Below are 11,930 nucleotides of genomic sequence, written 5' to 3' on the forward strand. Positions count from 1 at the left end.
TGAGCCCTGAACCACCTAGGGCCACTCTGATTGAGGAAGCTCAGGCCATGTGTGGAGATGCTGCAGGGGACAACCCCTGCTGAGAACCCAGCGAACAGCCAGCATCAACCCCCAGACCTTTGGGTGAAGATGACTCTATGGCTCTAGCCTCCAGATGACAAATCACCCCCAGCTACTGAATCTTTCCAGCTGAGACCCAGACACCAAGGGTCAGAGGTAAGCGATCCTGTCTGATTCCTGACCCACAGAGCCCATGAGCATAATTAAATGGCTGTCTTATGCCACCAGCTCCAACTCCAGCACGTTCCTTCAATAGCTATCCATTTCACTGAATTCTTACTGGTGACATTTGAGCCTTGGAGGTTATTTAGACAGGAGTTATTGGCTCTAATCTCTTTTTTCACAGAGCTAGGACAAGGTGCAAGCTCCCTGAAGGCAGGAATGAGTTTTTCAATATAGACAATTATATCTCAACGCTCGCCACAGTGCCAGGAGCATATGAGCAGGCGGTTTCAGCTACCTCTCTAGTTATTTATCCCAAAACTTAGTGGCTTAACACAGGGGTTGGCAAATTATCATCCACAGGCAAATCCAGCCTGCCAGCTCTTTCTGTAAATAAAGTTTAATGGGAACACAGCCACAATCATTCATTTATATATTGTCTACAGCTGCTTTCACTCTGCAGCGGCAGAGCTGAGTAGTTGCAACACAGACTATACAGCCTTCCTGCAAAACCTAAAATATTTACTATCCTATCCTTTACAGAAAGTTTGGGAGTTCCCTGGTGGTCCAGTGGTTAGGATACCACGCTCTCACTGCTGAGGACCCAGATTCAATCCCTGGTCAGGGAACTAAGATCCCACAAGCTGTGCAGCTTAGTCAAGCTGGCTTAACACAACAATGACTTATTACTTCTCCCAATTCCGTGGTTGGCTGGGCTGAGCCAAGCAGGTTTCTTCCCTCTACGTTGTCACTGATGAGGCTGCATTCATCTGAGAACTTGGCTCGTGCCAGAACGTCCAGGTTGGTCTATTCACATGTCTGGAGCCTCAGTCCTGTTGGCTGCGGCATCTTGATTCTCTTCCATGCGGCCTCCCTCTGTGGTCTCTCATCATTCATTAGTCCATCCCAAGTTCCTTGGTTGAAACTTCCAAGAGACAGAGCAAAAGCAGAAGCTACCAAGCCTCTTAAGATGTAGGCCCAGAATCTACACAGCATCCCTTCCATTGCCTTTTATTGGTCAGAGCGAGTCACAAGTCAGTCAAGATGAAAGGAAAGAGGTCTCTGGGTTGGAAGGAGCAACACGGACGTACAGAGAGAGCAGAAATTGTTGGAGGCTATCTATCATATAAAGCACACAGTAAATATTTGCTGAGTGAAGGCAGGGGAGATTTACAAAGGCATAAATGTAGAAAGAAAAGGGAGCAAGTAACAGGATATGTCCTAGGTTATCTACATAGGGAGGCAAGATCTCCATGAGCTGCCAGCACTAACGGAGGGCCAGTGGACCTGAAGAAAGATTCCAAGTGAGTACAGAAAGAGAGAGAAATCAGGAACATAGTCAGTGAAGCCATTTGGGGATGGAAGGCTGCAGGGGTAGGATTAGATACCAGATCTACACAGCAAGAAACATCAGATCTCCTCAGAGCAGGTGCAAGAGTCATACTTCATCAGTCAATGCCAGACACGAACGAGCAGTGACTGATGAGGAGGCAAAGCAATGAACTTCTGTGACTATGTGCAGCATGTGGATGGACGTATTGGACGGCCTTCTCTTGTCCTGGTTGTGTGTCAGACCCGACGGCTGACCTCAGTGAATATGATTCCTCAGGCACAGAGGATGTGTCCACAGCATTGGATAAAACAATGATCCAAACTACTTAGTTAACAGGCTTAGAAGAACTTGTTACCACCCAAGAAAGGAACATGGCAGCTTCAATAACAAAAAAGCATTACCTCCCAATAGTCTATATAGGTTGCAACTAGCAGAGCTAGCAACTCAGCAGGTAAAATAATTGGAAGAAGAAGATGAATCATGTTCATTATTTCACTCAATCCTGTGAATATGTTAAAATTTCCACCATTTCACAAAAGGGGAAACTGAAGCTTGCAGAGATTAAAGAACTCTCCCACGTTCATATAGTTAACATGTAGAAGAAGCATGATTTGGACCCAGTTCTGCCTGAATCTAAAACAGTCATTTTGCTTCCCTATGGAATACAGAAATTGCTATATATGGAAAACGTAAAAATATGAGGCTTCATCTGCCTAGAAAAGTTTGTCTCAAAATATGTCCTGTGCAATACTAATACCTTGAAATGGTCCTCCAAAAAATGACCCCAAGGTAAGTAGTAAGCATGAGAGCTGATGCATGATAGAGCCCCTTGTGAAAGTCACATGAGCATTTGTATATTTAAACAGAAATCTGTCTGAAATCCAAATCCTTTTTTCACGGACTGTCCACCAATATCCTGAAGAACTAGTGTTCTAAGGAACATGCTTTGGGAACATTCTACCTAGGAAGATGAAGCAGTGAGAGACCACTATTTTAATAATCTCATTAATTATGCGGCCATTGGGAACACACTTTTGGCAGCCACTAGAATTGGGAACCCAATGAAGGGTGAAGCAATTTTAATACACATAAAAAAAGGTCTTATTCTTCACAGTCTAAAGTAAGCTTAAAAACCTTGCTGCCATGCTAAATTAAAATATAAAAAAGCCATGATCATGTGATTAAAGAATAGGCCCCTCTGGCCACCCCAAAGCAGCTGTGGGTGTCAGAATTAGAGGCACAACATTGTATTGGATGTGCTGCAGCTCCAGCGTTTTGCAGAGACTCAGAGCAAATCTGACCGAGCTGACCTGGCCTGGCAGAGCTGGCTATGGGTTCATTGCTCCCGTCTCTAATCTGCAGATGGTACCTGGAAAAGTTAGCATCTTTCTATCCTGCCCTGTTTACATAATCTCAGTAACTCAGAATGGAGGTGGCAGTTAATTTTGCATTGCTGGTGGAAATGTAAAATGGTGCAGCTGTTATGGAAAACAGTACGGGAGTTCATCCAAATTTAAAAATAGAATTACCGTATGATCCAGCAGTTCCACTTCTGGGTACACACTCAAGAGAATGGAAAGCAAAGACTCGAAGTGATATTTGTACACCCACTTTTCACAGCAGCATTATTCTCAATAGCCGAAAGGTAGAAGTCACCCATGTGTCCACTGACAGTTGAATGGATGAACAGAATGTGATATGTATGTATAATGCAATATTATTCAGCCTGAGAAAGGAAGGAAATTCTGACATATACTGCAACATGGATGAACCCTGAAGACATGCTCAGGGAAATAAGCCAGTCACAGAAAGACAACTACTATATGATTCCACTTACGTGACTTAACGGAGAGCAGTCAAATCATGGAGACAGAAAATAGAATGGTGGTTGCCAGCGGCTGAAGGAAGAGGGGGGAGGAGTTATTGTTTAATGTAAACTGAGTTTCAGTATGGGAAGATGGGAAGAGTTCTGGAGACGGATGGCACTGACGGTTACACAGCAATGTGAAGGTACCTAATACTATCGAAGAACTTAAACATGGTTAAGATGGAGTGTGGCTCCAGTGGTGAAATGGGTTAAGGTGTGGTACTTACAAAAATGGTTAAGATGGTAAATTTTGTTATGTGTATTTCACAGGGGAAGGAATGGAGGGACGGAGGGAGAAAGGGAGGAGTGGAGGAAGGGAGGGAGGAAGGAAGGGAGGGAGGGTGGAGGTTAGGTAATGTTTTATTTTGCATCTAACAGGAGCAAGAGGGTCTTCCTAACAGCAAGGCTGAGCTTGGAGCCCTGCACTCGCCCCCATCCTCTCAGCACACCCCCCCCACCCCACGTAGATTCACACTGGGCAGAGCGCTGCCCTCCCAAGGCCTCCCAGAGGGAGGAGGTGGGCAAGCCCTGCAGCTGGTTAATCACCTGTCACCCAATCCGTCATTCACAGGAGTCCTGGAGCAAGAATCCCACATGTCCTGCACAGCAGTGAGCATGGCAGGTTTCAGGCTGAACAAAAGAACCAATTTAAACTATAACAAAGAATTGCTTCAAACCAATGAAAATCAGGTATTGAACGAAAGAAGCCCTGTCTCTCCTTTCTATTTCCTTTTCTTGTGGGGAGGGTGGGGGCAGCTCTTGAGACCTGGCTCTGGAGGGGAATCCAGGATGGGTCAGCCTCCAGTAAGGGCTCCTATTCACCAGCCACCGGGCAGGTACCTGGTTGACACCTCTGGGACCCCATACAGTTTGTATTAACCCCAATAATCTTCCTAATTGCCACCTGTTTGTCGTTTCCTCATAACGTCCTCCTGTTTGGACTAGACTGAAAGTCAAAAACATTTCTGAAGCAGTGGTGAAACAGGGGAAATGGTCATCAAAGCAAAAGTTAAGTGTTGTTTTACTCCTACGAAATTGGAAGGAAGGAAGGAGGATAGGGGCAGGGGAGGAAGAGAAGAGGAGGAGTGGGGGAGGGGGAAAGGAAGGGAGGGAGGGAGGGAAGAAGGAAGGGAGGCAGGAGAAGGAAGGAAGGAAGGAAGGGAGGCAGGAGAAGGAAGGGAGGAAGGAAGGAAGGAAGGAAGGAAGGAAGGAAGGAAGGAAAGAAAGAAAGAAAGAAAGAAAGAAAGAAAGAAAGAAAGAAAGAAAGAAAGAAAGAAAGAAGAAAGAAAAGGAAGAAGGAAGGAAGGAAGGAAAGAAAGAAAGAAAGAAGGAAGGAAAGAAAGAAAGAAAGGGAGGGAGGGAGGGAGGAAGGAAGGAGGAAGAAAGAAAGGAAGAAAGAGAGAGAGAGAAAAAAAGAGAGAGAGAGGGAGGGAGGAAGGAAGGAAGGGAAATAAAGAAAGGAAAAAAAAATTAGTGCAATTGTGTGAAACAAGAACACTCAAGCGGATAGCATTTTACATTGACAATTACACTGGAAAACAGGACAATGTGCATTAAGAGCAACACAAATAAATACACCTTTTAACCCAGTAATTCCACTCAAGGGATTTGTTATAAAAAAATAATTTGAAAGAAACAAAAAGCTACGTGCAGTAAAATCAAGATCTCAGAATTATGTCCAGTACTGAGAAACTGCAAAGAATCTACCTAGTAATGTGGGAATAGCTAAGTAAGGCATGAGACATTAGCTTCATGGTATATTATTGTGAAATAAAATTCATATTCTTTGGCAAGATAAGAAAAATTTAAACATAAAAAACTTTCTCTGCCCTTTGGCCTCCTCTCTCCCCTCTACTGTGCATTGTGCATCTGCATTACATGTCGACCAAACCTCCCCATCAACAGAATATACCTGCTCAGCCATAAAGAGCAACGTTCTCCTAACATCAACAAGACAACTCCTTAAAAGATAACATTCCTTCTTGACCTTGTAAGGGGTCACAATGACACACCACTTCGTATATCATTTAATGTACAGCCCTCTGTCTCAAAAAACTGATATAACTGTGCTTTGACTTCTAATGGGCAGAACAGTTCTCAGAGCTTTCTGAGATGCCGTTCTCAGGTTATAATCCTCAGTTTGGCTTGAATAAAATTTTCCATTTCTTTCTTAGATTGACCGATTAACTTTTCATTGACATTGTATAGCCATAAAAATAATTATGAAGAACATGTCACATTACAGAAATTTTCTAGAAAAGCATTAATTAAGACATGAAGAATTTACACTTATGTGTATACTCCAATTATAAGTATATAAGATATGTGCATAGAGACTAATTGGAACAGAATTTAATTTAAAACTAAAAATTGTTGCCATCATAGTAAGTGTAGTAGAACTATCAGTGACTTTTTTTCTTTCTTAAAATATTTTGTTTAGATCAGCCATGATGGTGGAGTCAAAAGACCCTGAGCTCACCTCCTCTCGCAAGTCCACCAAAATCACAACCATCTGCAGAACAGCCGTCAATGAAAAAGACCAGAACCGGCCAGAAAAGATCTTCAACAACTAAAGACATAAACAAGGAAGCACAATCACTGCCATTGCACAGAAAAAAGAAAAAAGAATGAAAATAAACTAGGACAGTTTAAGAGACCTCTGGGACAATATCAAGCACACTAATATTTGCATTATAGGGGTCCCAGAAGGAGAAGAGAGAGAGAAAGGGGCTGAGAGAAAGGGGCTGAGGAAGACATAATAGCTGAAAGCTTCCCTAACCTGGGGAAGGAAACAGTCACCAAGTCCAGAAAGTACAGAGAGTTCCATACAGGATTAACTCAAAGAAGACACATAACAAGACACATTGTAATGAAAATGACAAAAATTAAAGATAGAGAATATTAAAAGTAGCAAAGGAAAAGCAACAAATAACATACAAGGGAATCTTGTCTGCATTATTGACTTCTATACCCCCAACACCCAGGACTGAACCTGACACATACTAAATGTAACAGTTATCTATTGCTGTGTAACAAACTACCTCAAAGCCAAGTGGCATAAAATAATAAGAAACATGAATTATCTCACACAGTTGCCCTGTGGCAGGAATTTGGGAGCAGCTCCACTGAGTGGTTCTGGTTTATGGTCCTCTCATGAGACTGCAGCCAAGATGTAAGCCTACAGTTATCTGAAGGTTTGACTGCAGACTTCCCAAATGGCTCACTTTCATGGCTGATCCAAGAGAGAGTAAGGCAGAGGCCACAATGTCTTTTATGACACTGGAAGTCACACATGTTATTTCTACAATATCCTCTTGGTTACGTAGGTCAGTCCTATTCACTGTGGGAGAGGATGACCTGCTGGTGAATACTAGGAGACAGGGGTCACTGGGGGCCATCTCAGAGGCTGACTCCTACACTAAGTGTTCAATTAATATATTGATGAATAAACTCATGATTAAATGGTAAAAAGAAGTCTGACTGCTTGGATTCACATTCTGGCTCTGACACTTGCTGGATGCATGGTTTTAGTAAGCTATCTAACTTCTGTAAGCCTCAGTTTCCACATCTATAAAATAAAATTGCTGTAAGCATTAAATTATATGTGAAGTGTAAAGGCACTTAACATGATGTGGTGGTGTTTTTTGAGCAACGTAAGTGCTCAAAAAATGTTGTCTATTTTTTATTACGGTTACTATTAATTCTCGACCATAAGTCTCCTCATTAATATTCCTTTGTAAGGGTTTATTCTTCAAGGAGACAGACACTCACTTGTCTAGAAAAATTGTTTGAATCACTTTACTTGCGCAAAAACATCCAAAACATTTTCAAGATTGCCCTGGAAGCAAGACAATTGGCAATAGAAGATATTAAGATTTATTGAAAGAAGACTATCAAGGCCACTGGAGAAAGCTGGTATTTGGGAAAATTGGATCAAGATGGCAGCTGAGCATAGGTTTTGGTCACTCCCCCTCCCCAGGAAGAAACAGAAAATCAATACTACCAATGGAATATAGGAAAGTGTGCCAACAGCAGACCAGAAACTTTTAGGAATTCATAAAAGAGAGGAAGCAGATGGGCCCTGTGAGATTATATATATATATATATATAGGTCTCTGCCCTCAGTTCCTGGCACAGAGTCCCGAAAACCCTTGTAAATTCCTAAGTGATAAAACACTAGGAGGATCTTTTATTTTAATGAGTGACCTTGGGTGGGCTTCTGGGTGGCTCTTGGATGGGGGCTGGTCACCAGAAAGACCAAACCACAATTAGAAGCTTGGAGTTTCCAGCCCCACCCCACCCCCATTCTCCAGAGAGGAGAGAGGGGCTGGAATGGAGTTAACAATTTATCATGCCTACAAGATGAATCCTGGTTAAAATCCCAATAGTTTGGGGTTCGGAAAGCATCGAAGTTGGCAAACACATCCACACCGGGAAGGTGATGCATCCCAAGTCCACGGGGACAGAAGCTCCTGTGCTCAGGACCCTCCCAGACCACACCTTATGTGTCTCTCCATCTGGCTGTTCATCTGTATCCTTTATCATACTCTTTAATAAAATGCTAAATATAAGTAAGTGTTTTCCTGAGTTCTGTGAACTGCTCAAGCAAATTAATTGAGAACAAGGAGGGGGTCGTTGGAACCTCTGATCTATAGCAGGCTGGTGCAAAGATCAGGTGATAACCTGGCGTTGCATGCAGTGTCTGAAGTGAGTGGCGGGGGCTCTGGTGGAACTGAGCCCCTAACCTATAGGATCTAATGCTATCTCCAAGTAGACAGTGTCAGAATTGAATTAAATTGTAGGATACCCAGTAGTTGGTGTCACAGAGAACTGCTTGGTATAAGGAAAAACCTCCACATATTTGATGACCAGAAGTGTCAGAAGTGAAGTGTCCTGTGTAAGTAGTAAAAGAAACACACAGGAGATGGACTGAACTGAGGGTTTTCCCTACACCAAAGGGAAAGACTGGGTTTTTCATTTTAGGTACAATCATACCTTGTTGGCAGTAATGATAAAGTTTTTTTTGAGGGTATTGGATGCATGTATCTTAAAAAAAAAAAAGTTAATGTGAATGTTATTTAAGCTATTCTAATACTAAGAACCTGTCTTAAAGATATATACTAAAACATGCACCTAAAAAATTACCTGTGTGTGTTTGTGTATAAGTATATTCACCAAAACATTTTTCTATAACTGCAAAAAATTAGAAACAACCAAAAGGTCTATAAATGTTCATCATTAAATAGATTATGAAACACTATGCAGACTTGAAAAATAATAGGGAAACCCCATATGTACTGACTTGGAAAGTTCTTCAGAATATATTATTTATTTCTTATTATTATATCTTATTTCTTCATATTTAAAATTAGCTGGAAAATGCAAGTTGCTGAACAGTAGGCAAAGACTATTGTGCCATTTTTGTAAAAATAAAGTCTTGTACTTACAATTAAACATATAATACCTGTGTGTATGCATGTGCGTGCATAAATTCCTAGGAAAACAATCAGAAACTTAAAAACGAATCTTTTAATAGTGCTGTATCAGTCAGAGTCCACTCAGGAATCAGAAATCACAAAAATTATTTCAACACAGAATTTCATAAAAAGAAATTACCATCTAGGTATAGAGTTGTTAACTAGGTAACTGGAAGTTCCCACAGAGGGAGCAGCGACCACCTCTAGGACTGGAGGAACAAAGGAAAAGGCTGGAATTATTTAAACTTAGAGAACTTAGAGGAGAGGTTATGGAGCCCCAAACCTCTGAGGAGGCGAGAATGGACGCCTGATGCTGGTGGCTCTGAGGGGGCATGATGGAGCTTGTCTGCAAGAGCTGGAGAAACTGCAAAGGGGTGCAGTTACTACTATAGGAAGAAACCACCACTGCTGGGGTGGCACTAACAAGAACAGGAAGTCCACCGGAAGCAGACAGACAGGAAGGAGCAATTCTCGACTTCCTCCTCCCCTCGGCAGTCTCCCTCTAGCCTCACTTTGGCAAAGCCTGACGAAGCCCAATGTGATTTTCAGAGTTGCTGCTCCAAGATCAAAAAGCAGACTACAGGAGCCAATGACTCCATGCAAAGAGTCAGAATTCCAGCGGAGAAGGGTCTTCCTGAGGTCATGCTGACAAGGCTTTGAGACCCCGGGCAGATAGTTTTGCAAACTCTCTCTGAGATGTAATGAGCAATTACCTTCAATGATGAGCAAATGCCTCTGAATCCATGGACCATCATTCAGAAGGAAGGTGGGGCTGGAAGCTAATGATTCATTTACTAGAGGTAGCACTTCTCAACTCAAAACAGCACATATTTCCATTTCTATGGAGCAGAAAGAGTCTTTTATGTTTAATTTTTATCAAGCTGTGAAATGAGGTTTGAGCTGCTGTGGGTGTCTCATTGATGCTAGGTGTGCTCAGGAGGCTCTGTCTCTCCACTGTCTTTAAGATCCTGCCCCTGCAGTGTCCCCCACAGGCAAGAGCACACAGCCCAGATGAGATGGCAACTTTTTCCTTAAAAGCTTCCTGAGAAGTTTTTCATCCCTCATGATTTTTTTTTTTCAGTTTCATTCATCCTATTATCTCAGAAAGCCCCATTCAGTATCAGTATCAGTCACTCACCAAAAGCATCTCTAAAACAATAAAAGCTTCCAGGCAGCCAAACTGCCTTTTTGATACTAAGGGCTGATGGGCTTAGTGTGTGTGTGTCTGTGTGTGTGTGTGTGTGTGAGAGAGAGAGAGAGAGAGAGAGAGAGAGAGAGAGAGAGAGAGTGAGTCAGAGAGACAGATGTGGGGGGAATAAAGACAAGGTTTAGAGTTTTACTTTTCCAAGACACCTGGAAAAGCCAACTGGGAATAGAATAGAATAGAATAGAATAGGAATTTCCCTTAAAACAAAGAAGCTGATATGCATCAAAATAATATCATTCCATGAGTCAGCACCTTGAGTTTCAGTCCAGTTATGTCATTTGCTTTTCTGGAAAGCAGGATAACAGAAAAATCTAGTCTCATCCACACCACCAAACATAGAACCAATGAAGAACTAGAATGGCAGGAATGGAACCAGTTCTGTTGGTTCTTCCAGAGACGCCCTCTTGGTCTAAGCTTTGTAAACTGACATCCAGAGAAGTGAAATAATCTACCCAGAGTCATACAGCTGCTAGCAGGCTAAGACAGGACTAGAACCCAGGTCTCCTAGTCCCCTGGTCAGTGCTGTGTCCATCACCCCAAATGCATATGTAAAACATGGAGAACATGAAATGTTCACCAGGAATCCCCTTGGGATCAGCAGACCATGTTAGGAATAAATAGTTGATGATCGATTTAGAATAGAGTTTAAAACACAAAAGGTAGGTTCAAAGAATTAGAGATAGCTTCTCAACTATCTTTGCAGAATGGCTCCTGTCAAATGGAGATATTCTGACTTCCTTCTTGAGGATGTGAATGCATTTCAGGATCAGGGACTGTGATAGACTAGCTCTGCCTAACAGAGTGGCCAGAAAAGTAAGATTCAGATTAGAGAGTCATAATCCTAGGAAGAGGGAGCAAAACTAGTAAAATTACGCATTATTTGGGAAAGAATGGGGGTGAGGACATTAGCAGCTCTGCCAGAGGTGGACTTCGGGGAAAAAAAAAAATCTAAGCAGAATTCTTAGATTATTAGCTGAGTTGCATGTGCTATAAACTCCTATGTTAGTCAGGGCAATGTTAGCTGGTGAAACAAATAAACCTCAAAGATTGTTGTTTAACCTGTTCCTTGATCCCAAAGGATGTGATTTTCTTTCTATTCTGCTAGGTATGGTGGACCCTGCTTCTGTTTTTCTGCTGCTGTAGAGTTGGTGCTGTTGCTGTGCTCTGATGTGAAAGTGATAGAATGCTCACTCATCTACTCTGTGTTGTACTTTGCCTCCTTCTGTGAAAACAGCACATTTTTATGCTACAGTCTCACAAGGATCTTTGTATCAGTCAAGTTAGGTTAGTTTATGCTAAAATAACGAACAACCCCCAAATCCCAGAGGCCCAAAAACAAAGCTTAATTGCTCCCTTCCTAGACATCCATTGCAGATGGTGCTCTGTTCATTATAACCAGGCAAGAGCCCAGGCAGATGGAAGAGCTAACATCTGACTATTTGCAGGTTACTGTGGCAGAAGGAAAGAGGGCCTGGGTGAGACTTCACCAGGAATCAAATGTTCAGCCTGAAACTGACACACATTGCTTCTACTCCCAGTTCACTGGCCAAAACTAGTCACGTGGCTGCACTCAAATAAAACGGATCCAGGAAGTACAACCCTACCATGTATTTGTGAAACATAACTTTTATGGGAACGTCTTCAGCTTCTGGTCCCATGTCCTCCCTTTCTAAGGGTTAAAAATTTGTCCACATAGCTGGTAAGGCCAGTTCTCATATCATCTTCATCATTATTCTCCTTTGCACTCATTTCTCCACAGGAGAAATGTACAGTTTCTCCCTCCTTCTTTTGTCAAAATTACAACCCAAATCCTCTGCACAACCA

The 11,930-nt window shown here is 42.3% G+C and overlaps 1 long non-coding RNA gene across 2 annotated transcripts; it reads left to right on the top strand.

Moving 5' to 3' along the window:
* On the top strand, positions 1-6,068 carry LOC141276587 (uncharacterized). 2 transcript variants are annotated; one of them, XR_012326477.1, is made up of 4 exons: positions 1-216; positions 3,994-4,112; positions 4,368-4,430; positions 5,863-6,068. It is a non-coding gene; the product is annotated as an uncharacterized lncRNA (long non-coding RNA). The 2 variants fall into 2 exon arrangements; XR_012326478.1 differs by lacking the exon at positions 4,368-4,430.
* Positions 6,069-11,930: the final 5,862 nt, after the last annotated feature.

Source organism: Tursiops truncatus, chromosome 15 (assembly GCF_011762595.2).
Source record: "Tursiops truncatus isolate mTurTru1 chromosome 15, mTurTru1.mat.Y, whole genome shotgun sequence".
Taxonomy (NCBI): Eukaryota; Metazoa; Chordata; class Mammalia; order Artiodactyla; family Delphinidae; genus Tursiops; species Tursiops truncatus.